Here is an 11,422-nt window from a genome sequence, read left to right on the forward strand (position 1 = left end):
TAGCTCAGTTGTCAGAGCATTTGCTCGCGAAAGGCAAAGGTCCCGAGTTCGAGTCTCGGTCCAGCACACAGTTTCAACTTGCCAGGAAGTTTCATATCAGAGCACACTATGCTGCAGAGTGAAAATCTCATTCTGGACCGCTACTGTTCCTGCAGATCGCCTCGGTATTTGAGACGAACGCGAGAGGCAGTTGGGACGTTACGGTTGATAATGGAAGCAAGACTAAAGAAAAATCAAGAAACATTCATAGGATTGATCTACCTGGAGAAAGAATTCGACATTGGCAGATCGTGTAAGACGTTCGAAATTCTGGGAAAAAAAATTAGGGGCATGCTACAGGAAAGACGGGTAGTACACAGTATGTACAAGAGGGAATCACAAGAGTGGATGATCAATAACAATGTGCTCGGATTAAAAAGAGTGTAAGAGAGGTATGTAGTCTTTCGTACCTCCTGGACAATCTATACATCCCACGATCAATCACGGAAATAAAGGATGTGAAAGGATATCAATGATTCGATTCGCTGATGACAGAGCTATCCTGAGAGAAAGTGAATACTACAGGATCTGCTGAATGGAATGAACAGTCTAATGAGTACAGAATGTGCATCGAGAGTAAATTCAAGAAAGACGAGCCGCGCGGCATTAGCCAAGCGGTCTGAGGCGCTGCAGTCATGGACTGTGCGGCTGGTCCCGGCGGAGGTTCGAGTCCTCCCTCCGGCATGGGTGTATGTGTTTGTCCTTAGGATAATTTAGGTTAAGTAGTCTGTAAGCTTAGGGACTGATAACCTTAGCAGTTGTCCCATAAGATTTCACGCACATTAAAAACAAAAAGAAAGACGAAAGTAATGAGAAGTAGCAAAAATGAGAACTGTGAGAAACTAAACATCGCGATTGGTAATCACGAGTTAGATGAAGTTAAGAACTTCTGCTACCTCGGCACCAAAATAGTTCGTGATGGATGGAACAAGGAGGTCATAGAACACCGACTAGCATTGACGAAAAGGGTAATTCTGGCGAAGAGAAGTCTGTTAGTATCAAACACAGACCTTAAACTGACGAAGAAATTTCTAAGGATGTACGTTTGGAGCACAACATTGTATGGTAGTGAAACATGTACTGTGGGAAAATAGGAACAGAAGAGAATTGAAGCATTTGAGATGTGGTGCTACATAAGAAAATTGAAACTTGTGTGGCCTGATAAGGTAAGGAATGAGAAAGTCCTCCGAAACATCGGTGAGGAAAGGAATACGTAGAAAACAGTGAAGAAGACAGGACAGCATGGTAGAATGTCTATTAGGGCATCATAGAATATGTTCCATGGTACCACTGGGAGCCGTAGCGGGCAAAAACTGTAGCGAAAGGATTCGCAGTAGATCCAAAAAATAACTGAGGATGTAGGCTGCTGAGACAAAGAGGTTGGCACAGGAGAGGAATTCGTGGCGGTTCGCAACAGACCAGTCAGAAGACTGAAGACATTAAAAAAAAAAAAGAGATTTACCATTCAAGTTCTGATCCATACACACACCAAGTAATTTTGAGCAATTAATATTTCGTTCATAATGGACGGCATGAATGAAGATTGCTACTGTTGATGGTAAAAATAAAACGGCTTTCTGTGTCATTCACTTATTTATTTTGCTATTATGCTTTGGACGGTTAACACCATCATCTCCAGAGTGACTACTGTTTAGTTACATACGTGCTGTTACAGAAGACCACAGACGCCTCTCCACAGCAGGAGACCAATTTCAACCTACCTTGCGTTAAATTTTTGCTGACAGTGAAACCAGTTTTTTTAGAAAATGGACTTCGGCATAATCGCAATGTCAGCGCTGGTTACTCTTCGCTGTTTGTTCGCGGTAAGTAGGGCGTTGACAGGTCCAGTGGCTGTTTGCACAAAAAGGGGCAGTCTAGCTTCTATCGTCACAATCATATAAAATGAGTGGGAATGGCACAAGAGAGAGATCACAATTGTCAGTTCGCATAAGCGACAGGTAGTGCGTATTTTTTATGAAACGACGTTACAATACCATGCAGAAATAATTTAAGGATTTAGCTGACAATAAAGCAGCAAAAAGTTACAACAATCGAGAGACGGGTTTCACTGTTTTGTACATCAAGAAACACTTTGCCTTAAATTAGCAGGCACACGGCAAGTGAAGTAATTGGTTGAACGAATAGTAAAGTTTCTAAAGTTGCACGCATTATTCCATTGGGAGATCCAACAGTTTTAAATGGAACTAAACTAGGAGTATGGAGACTTCATATCTTACTGCAAAGTGTGTTGGGTAAGCCTAGAGGCATGCATCGATTTTTCGATTTAAAATTCCCTATTGTTGAATTTATGAAGGAGTGTAAGAACGAAAATTAGAACATGCAAAATGGATTTCAGAACTCGCATTTTAAATGGCCCACGGTAAAATATTTCAAAGTAACTTTCTTCAAATTTGATGCAGATACATTTAAAAAGAAAATCGCGTTGTAGAAGGGGCACATTCTGACAACGGCGGTCAAGTTCCCTAAGCTCACTTGCGTTAAATAAAACAATACGTTTGAAGAATTCATTGTGGCCTTGAAAGAATGACTAGGGTAGCTTTATGAAGGTTTTGATGACACTGTTAGCCCTACATCTGTTTTCGAGCAGTTATCGATACCTTTTGTCGTTTCAGTTGAAACTGCAGATGTAACTGCAAGGTAATTCCTGTTCTAATCACAAAACTTTTCACGCTAAAACTGTGCAGGACATCTACCTTGCTCTACATAGGCAGAGTTTGCAAGTCTCCAAATGAATTGAAAAAGTGCTACAATATTTCGATCGATATATTTGTATGAAAGACGTTTTTTCGATAATGAAACTAAATAAGTCACAATTACGTGGCAACTTGAATTTGAAACTCTGTGAAATTCTCTATGTCTGTCTGTATACCGACAGCATGTACCAGATAAAAATTATCTCTTCAGCTCACCAAAAATTAATAATATTGAAAAATTGTTCTGTTTGTGATCTCTGTTGTTGACAAGTGTGAAACATAGAACTAACAGTAAGTCGTATGCAGTGCGACTGACTGCCATTTAAATGCGGCCCGTTCACAGTTTCCCCTGAGGCCTCTCCTCGCCCTCAGACAACGTGGCATGGTAGTGGGGGAAGTGTGGAGCAAGGCTGAGCGCGTGCCAGCTTTTGCCCGCTTGCCCGGGTGCAGCCTGAAAGCTGAGATCTTAGCCATCCGTGGTTTACACTGTCACCTAAGAGATGTTATGCATGTTACAGATACGCTCACATACACTGGATACAAAGATAATTGAAAGGTAAAATACCTCGAGCATAGCTGTTTCTTACTCTACATCACGATTCAGTTATGATAAGTGTTCAGATACGCCAACATATACTTCTTCTATCAGAATTTTTAGAATATTGACGTGTGCACAATTTAATTATTGTATTATGCTCATGTCCCTATTCCGTTGCTGCCAATTCAATGTATGAGACGACATTGCATGTCATTAATCATATAGGATCTATACAAGGGCGATGTACTTGAGGACAATATTATGGAAATGGAAGATGATGTAGATGAAGATGGAATGGGAGATACGATACTACGTGACGGGTTTGATAGAGCACTGAAAGACCTGAGTCGAAACAAGGCCCCGGGAGTAGACAACATTCCATCAGAAGTACTGACTAACTTTGGAGAGCCAGTCCTGACAAAACTCTACCATCAGGTGAGCAAGATGTACGAGACAGGTGAAATACCCTCAGACTTCAAGAAGAATATAATAATTCCAATCCCAAAGAAAGCAGGTGCTCACAGATGTGAAAATTACCGAACAATCAGTTTAATAAGTCACGGATGCAAAATACTAACACGAATTCTTTACAGACGAATGGAAAAACTGGTAGAAGCCGACCTCGGGGAAGATCAGTTTGGATTTCGTAGAAATATTGGAACATGTGAGGAAATACAGACCCTACAACTTATCTTAGAAGCAAGATTAAGTAAAGACAAACCTACGTCTCTAGCATTTGTAGAATGAGAGAAAGCTTTTGACAATGTTGACTGGAATACTCTCTCTCCATTTCTGAAGGTGGCAGGGCTAAAATACAGCGAGCAAAAAGCTATTTACAATTTGTACAGAAACCAGATAGCTGTTATAAGAGTCGAGGGGTATGAAAGGGAAGCAGTGGTTGAGAAGGGAGTGAGACAGGGTTGTAGCCTCTCCCCGATGTTATTCAATCTGTATATTGAGCACGTAGTAAAGGAAACAAAAGAAAAATTCGGAGTAGGTATTAAAATCCACGGAAAAGAAATAAAAACCTTGAGGTTCGCCGATGACATTGTAATTCTGTCAGAGACAACAAAGGACTTGGAAGAGCAGTTGAATGAAATGGACAGTGTCTTGAAAGGAGGATATAAGATGAACATCAACAAAATCAAAACGAGGATAATGGAATGTAGTCAAATTAAGTCGGGTGATGTTGAGGGTATTAGATTAGGAAATGAGACACTTAAAGTAGTAAAGGAAGTTTGCTATTTGCGGAGCAAAATAACTGATGATGGTCGAAGTAGAGAGGATATAAAATGTAGACTGGTAATGGTAAGGAAGGCGTTTCTGAAGAAGAGAAATTTGTTAACATCGAGTATAGATTTACGTGTCAGGAAGTCGTTTCTGAAAGTATTTGTATGGAGTGTAGCCATCTATGGAAGTGAAACATGGACGATACATAGTTTGGACAAGAAGAGAATAGAAGCTTTCGAAATGTGGTCCTACAGAAAAATTCTGAAGATTAGATGGGCAGATCACATAACTAATGAGGAGGTATTGAATAGAATTGGGGAGGAGTTTGTGGCACAACTTGACAACAAGAAGGGACCGGGTGGTAGGTTCAAATGGTTCAAATGGCTCTGAGCACTATGGGACTTAACATCTATGGTCATCAGTCCCCTAGAACTTAGAACTACTTAAACCAAACTAACCTAAGGACATCACACAACACCCAGCCGTCACGAGGCAGAGAAAATCCCTGACCCCGCCGGGAATCGAACCCGGGAACCCGGGCGTGGGAAGCGAGAACGCAACCGGGTGGTAGGACATGTTCTGAGGCATCAGGGGATCACAAATTTAGCATTGGAGGGCAGCGTGGAGGGTAAAAATCGTAGAGGGAGACCAAGAGATGACTACACTAAGCAGATTCAGAAGGATGTAGGTTGCAGTCAGTACTGGGAGATGAAGCAGCTTGCACAGGATAGAGTATCATGGAAAGTTGCATCAAACCAGTCTCAGCACTGAAGGCCACAACAACAACAACAATATCAATGTGTTTTGAAGGAAAACTTACCCTGTTCTTCGTGCAATACAGGAGCAAGTTCAGGCAATGGTCACGGAGGTGGAGAGCGATCACGCACTCTTCGCCCCAAATTACACAACAAACGATTAAATTGTGTTGAGATCTGATGACTGTCGTGTCCACAGGAGATGTGACAGTTCATTCTCGTGCGCACAAAGCAGAACGAGGAGTTGCGTGAACAGGGGCCCTATCGTCATGGAGGACAGCATCAACCTGTACCATCAGACGAAATGGTCACATAACCCTTGCCAGTAATGCTACCGTCCTTCCACAGTAACAATGGGGCCCATGGAATACCACGCTATTGCTGCCCATCTCACCACAGCTTCACTGCTGCCAGCACCTCGTCTCCTACTTTCCAAACTTTACAGAAGCTCTCCTGAATCTGTGAGGACGGGGCGTGAGTAGTGCTTGGGTAGCTCAGTTGGAAGAGCACTTGCCCGCGAAAGGCAAAGGTCCCGAGTTCGAGTCCCGGTCAGACACACAGTTTTAATTTGCCAGGAAGTTTCATATCACCGCACACTCCGCTGCAAAGTGAAAATCTCATTCTGGAAACATCCCCCAGGCTGTGGCTAAGCTATTTCTCCGCAATATCATTTCTTTCAGGAGTGCTAGTTGTGCAAGGTTCGCAGGAGAGCTTCTGTAAAGTGTGGAAAGTAGGAGACGAGGTACTGGCAGAAGTGAAGCTGTGAGGACGGGGCGTGAGTCGTGCTTGGGTAGCTCAGTTGGTAGAGCACTTGCCCGCGAAAGGTAAAGGTCCCGAGTTCGAGTCTCGGTCCGGCACACAGTTTTAATCTGCCAGTAACTTTAAGGACGATGAGAGTTGCGTGAACAGGGGCCCTATCGTCTTGGAGCACTGCATCAACCTTTACCATCGGACGAAATGGTCACGTAACCATTGTCTGTAATGCTACCTTCCTTCCACAGTAACCATGGCGCTCATGGAACACCACGATATGGCTGCCCAAGTCGCCACGCCCCCCCCCCCCCCCCGCCCTTTGTTTCACTCTGGGCCGTAAACGCGATGAGAAGTTGGGAACAGAGTAAAACAAAACTCATTCTATCACATAACATCTTTCTGTTGCTCCGTAGTTCAAGTTTATGGCTTCGGCACCACGTTCTCCTGTTAGGGGCTTTTGCAATACTGAAGAGTGGTTTTGGAATTCCAGTTCGCTGCAAAATTCCCCTCGTTATGGAGCTCCCTTTTTTTTTCTTTTGTTACTGATAGTTATCGAAAGTTCGACATTCAATTCTACTGTGACTTTTGCGCTGCCAACCTCTTATTTTTCGTCACAATCTTCAATGGCGGCCTGTCAATATCAACAAATACTATGTAAGTAGGCTGTTTAGGTTTTTATGTTGGTAACGCCACGTAGCACTCTATATGAAAAACACTGACTGTGTTGTGTGAAGTCTGTGGCTGGTTTGCGTTGTTGGAATATTCGCTATTGTAGTGTTGGGCAGTTGTATGTGAACAGCGCGTAACGTTGAGCAGTTGGACGTGAGCCGCTAGCAGTGGTGGATGTGGGGAGAGAGATGGCAGAATTTTGAGAGGGGACGATCTGGACGTGTGCCCATCAGAGACAGTAAATTTGTAAGACTGGATGTCACGAACTGATATATATGTTATGCCTTTTGAACACTATTAAGGTAAATACCTTGTTTGTTCTCTATCAAATTCTTTGATTTGCTAACTATACCTATCAGTAGTTAGTGTCTTCCGTAGTTTGAATCTTTCATTTAGCTGGCAGTATTGGCGCTAGCTGTATAGTAGTAGTGAGAGTAACCAAGATTTTTGCGAGGTAAGTATTTCATGAAAGGTATACGGTTATTGTTAGTCAGGGCCATTCTTTTGTAGAGATTATTGAAAGTCAGATTGCGTTGCGCTAAAAATATGGTGTGTCAATTTAGTGTTGATCAGAAAAAGTAAAGAGAGAAATGTCTGAGTACGTTCAGCTCTGCTCAGATGTTTGAAAATCAAATAACGAAAGAGGTTTATCTGCACAGTAATTCACTAATTTTTCTAAGGGGACATTTCAACTTCCGTCCGCGTTGTGACTTCAATGACTTTTTCCGCTTTTCCTGTATGTGGGTATAAATTTTTGATATATTTCCTCTTGAAACACCAGATACTTCGGTTACCTTCGTCAAGGACACACTGACCATACGAGTTCCATCAACACGCCCACGATTGAATTCACTCTGATTACGACTGCGACGTGCTGAGGGCGTTGCAGAGATGAAATGCAACAGAACTACCTGCAAGCTTAGCTAGCGTGTGCATATATGTTCAGGCAAGATTTTTTGACGGCGTTTCCATATTTTCGCCCAATACGTGTGTTACAGAGATGCTGAACAGTCGCCAGTTGCAGACACTGCAAGAGAGTCATTGTAATTACTTCACGAAGATTGGGGAAGCTTACCCGTTGGGAAGAGTCTGGCAATGCATCACTTTTCACACGTACTGAGGCCTTACTTTCGTTTTGCCTCAGGTTACAGTAGGAAGTAATTATGTTTTCTACATCGAGAAATAAGTTTTTCTTTGATTGCTAGCAGCTTCAATACTTCACTGGGTGAAAGGAATATTTGACACATTTGTTTATTTCTTTTCATAATTTCACAAAGAGCTCACACACCGTTTATATGTATATTCCTTGTTCCATCGTGTATGAGTGTGCGTGGGTAGGAATAGAACTCAAATGTAGCGGGAGCATGGACCAAAGGGAATTGCAGTCATTTGCCAAAATTACGAGAATAACTGCAGGTAGGCCAGAGCAGCGAGCAAAGATGAAAATAGGCACGACGGTAGGTTACAAGGTTGGTGCGGGGGTGAGGTGAGTCTCCCCACCACCGAGTCTGAATAGGAACGTTGTTCGGATTTTGGCGCGTGGAGAGCACTGGGGGGCAGCCATGAGACGGACCGGACGCGGGAGCACAGCAGCTCGCAGATTTGGTGAGATAGAAATGCGGTAATATGTGTAAAAATTCACGACAGGAAATGCTCATAGCACGCATTCAACATACCTTCATCGGTACAGGTTACGGTTTTAATTTATTTGCAATAGTTTTCTCTGAAATTTTTTTGTGAAATTTTGCTTTGTGGTAGCGAGCATGCAACAGGAACCATCAGTTCATGTAGCTATTTCCCGAGTTATAAGCTTCACTTTTAGCTCAATGAGTGCAGATTGCGTATCGGATGGTAGATCGAAAAATTTCTGTCGATAAATTTAATTATTTTTTGTACTTTCTTTGTGAGTTCTGTTAGCATTTCATTTTGGCGCCAATAGTACATAATTTTTGCCCAGAATCTTTTCTTTGATAGAGGTTTTCTACCTTCAGCACTGGCCTACCTTACATTTCTGGTAGTGTAGTTCATGCATGATGATACGTGAGTCTTAAGGAATGAATGACAATTATCCCGCTAAAGACGGTGTGGCCCACTTATGTATTTTTTTTTGTGTGTTATGAGACTATGATGAAATTATTCGTGTAATGTTTTCGTTTTGTCATTGTTCTACCCATGAGAGGTTTAACGCTCATTCAGACATAAGTTTTGTAACTGAAAAAAAATTATAGCGTTTCGTCTTCTAAAATATTTGCATCAGAGTAAAAAATAAATGTATTAAATGAGAGTGAACATTTCAATTAAGAAATATTCCCCCAGTCACCTGATACATGAAGTGGATAGGATGTATCTTATTCAGTTCAATTAAACCTGGCAAGCCTTTTCAGTTTGATCTTTTAAATTTAATAAAATATGGAAATAATCTGTAATTTGAATTTAGATAGGCTACCAGCTGCTATAGTGACTGCTTTGAATTCAACCACCCCAGAACGTGTTATCTTAGAGAAACTCGCACCAGTTTCAGTTGCGCACATTTATAAAATAATTAATTTGTTTATCAAGTTAATCAAATAAGGGTCAAAATATAGATACCATTTCTTAAGGGCCTGGTATATTAGTAGCCAGGACGCAAAGTCGAGTATAATTTTCTAAGGTAACGCGAGGAGATGATCACACAGGTTCAATATAAATTAAAAATATATAAAGAACCAGCATACAGCCAACGAGCAGTTCTATAGCAGTACATTTCGTGCAATGGCAATGACGGTGTAATGAGAGAAATTAGAAGCCATATTGACCATTGCCAGTTACCATTCCTCTTTCGTACCACTGGCGACTGGTACAGATAAGGTGTTAAACAGTACTTTTACCAAGTTTCCTAGGCCACACACCGTAAACTGGGTTGCGGGGTGTAGGTCTCCTTTAAAGTTAGAGCGATTAATGAACGAGACGTCAGGATTTCGTTCGCTCAGCCTGTCGCAGTAAATGACATTTCTCAGTTACCGTATCGGTGGTGTGCCTGGCGCCGTTGCTGACTACGAGAGTACTTGAATGGATCAGGTTCGAGAGTAAACGAATGTCAGTCTTGGTCCGTCCGCAAAATGTACGAGCCAAATGTGGTTTCCCGAAGTTCGCACTCACGCTCGTCAATGCCCACGCCCGTGTCCGTCAGAATTTCGTATTCACTGCAGCCGCAAGGAAAATTTAATTTTTTTTTCCTCCGTGGAAACTCGGACGTGAGTTTTACGACGCGGCGACCTGAAGAGGAAGAGAGAGGTGACGGTAGAAACGTGTTCACTTGGACTCTGCCGCAGAGCCACCACGTAGATATGTGTGTGTGTGTGTCGGCGCACCACTTGTCATGCGCGTCTCGCGCTCTGCGCAGAGCCCGCTTCTGCCAGACCGGGAGGTTCGTCGCTAACGAAGCAAACAGGGCGGCTTGCTTTTGCAGGGCACGCACCGCCGTCCGTGTGCCTAGGTCTGTCAACACGCCGTGGGATGTGACCTCCAGCTCTGGCGTCGCACGCCCAGAGCCCCGCCACGTATCACAAGGTGCATTCAAGTCCTAAGACCACCGATTCTTTTTCTCCGGACTGGAAAGAGATAGAAACATGCGCATTGTTTTAATATGAGGCCGCGTTCATTGTCAGTACGTCCCAGAGATGGCAGCACCGTACGGCAGATGGAATTTTACCGCCAGCGGCGAGAATGAGAACTGTTTTAAATACTTAAAATGGCCACGTTTTCCTTACTTGAACAGCGTGCAATCATTTGTTTCCTGAATTTGCGTGGTGTGAAACCTATCGAAATTCTTCCACAGTTGAAGGAGACATGTGGTGATGGAGTTATGGATGTGTCGAAAGTGCGTTCGTGGGTGCGACACTTTAATGGAGGCAGAACATCGTGTGACAATAAACCGAAACAACCTCGGACTCGCACAATCCGGTCTGACGACATGATCGAGAAAGTCGAGTCAATTGCTTTGGGGGATCGCCGAATGACTAACAGATCACCTCCAGAGTTGGCATTTCTGAGGGTTCTGTGCACACAATCCTGCATGACGACCTGAAAATGCGAAAAGTGTCATCCAGGTGGGTGCCACGAATGCTGACGGACGACCACATGGCTGCCGGTGTGGCATGTTGCCAAGCAATGTTGACGCGCAACGACAGCAGGAATGGGACTTTATTTTCGTCGGTTGTGACAATGGATGAGACGTGGATGCCATTTTTCAATCCAGAAACAAAGCGCCATTCAGCTCAATGGAAGCACACAGATTCACCGCCACCAAAAAAATTTCGGTTAACCGCCAGTGCTAAAAAAATGATGGTGTCCATGTTCTGGGACAGCGAGGGCGTAATCCTTACCCATTGCGTTCCAAAGGGCACTACAGTAACAGGTGCATCCTACGAAAATGTTTTGAAGAACAAATTCCTTTCTACACTGCAACAAAAACGTTCGGGAAGGGCTGCGCGTGTGCTGTTTCACCAAGACAACGCACCCGCACATCGAGCTAACGTGACGCAACAGTTTCTTCGTGATAACAACTTTGAAGTGATTCCTCGTGCTCCCTACTCACCTGACCTGGCTCCTAGTGACTTTTGGCTTTTCCAACAATGAAAGACACTCTCCGTGACCGCACATTCACCAGCCGTGCTGCTATTGCCTCAGCGATTTTCTAGTGGTCAAAATAGACTCCTCAAGAAGCCTTCGCCGCTGCCATGGAA

Source organism: Schistocerca gregaria, chromosome 9 (genome assembly GCF_023897955.1).
Source record: "Schistocerca gregaria isolate iqSchGreg1 chromosome 9, iqSchGreg1.2, whole genome shotgun sequence".
In the NCBI taxonomy this organism is placed as follows: domain Eukaryota; kingdom Metazoa; phylum Arthropoda; class Insecta; order Orthoptera; family Acrididae; genus Schistocerca; species Schistocerca gregaria.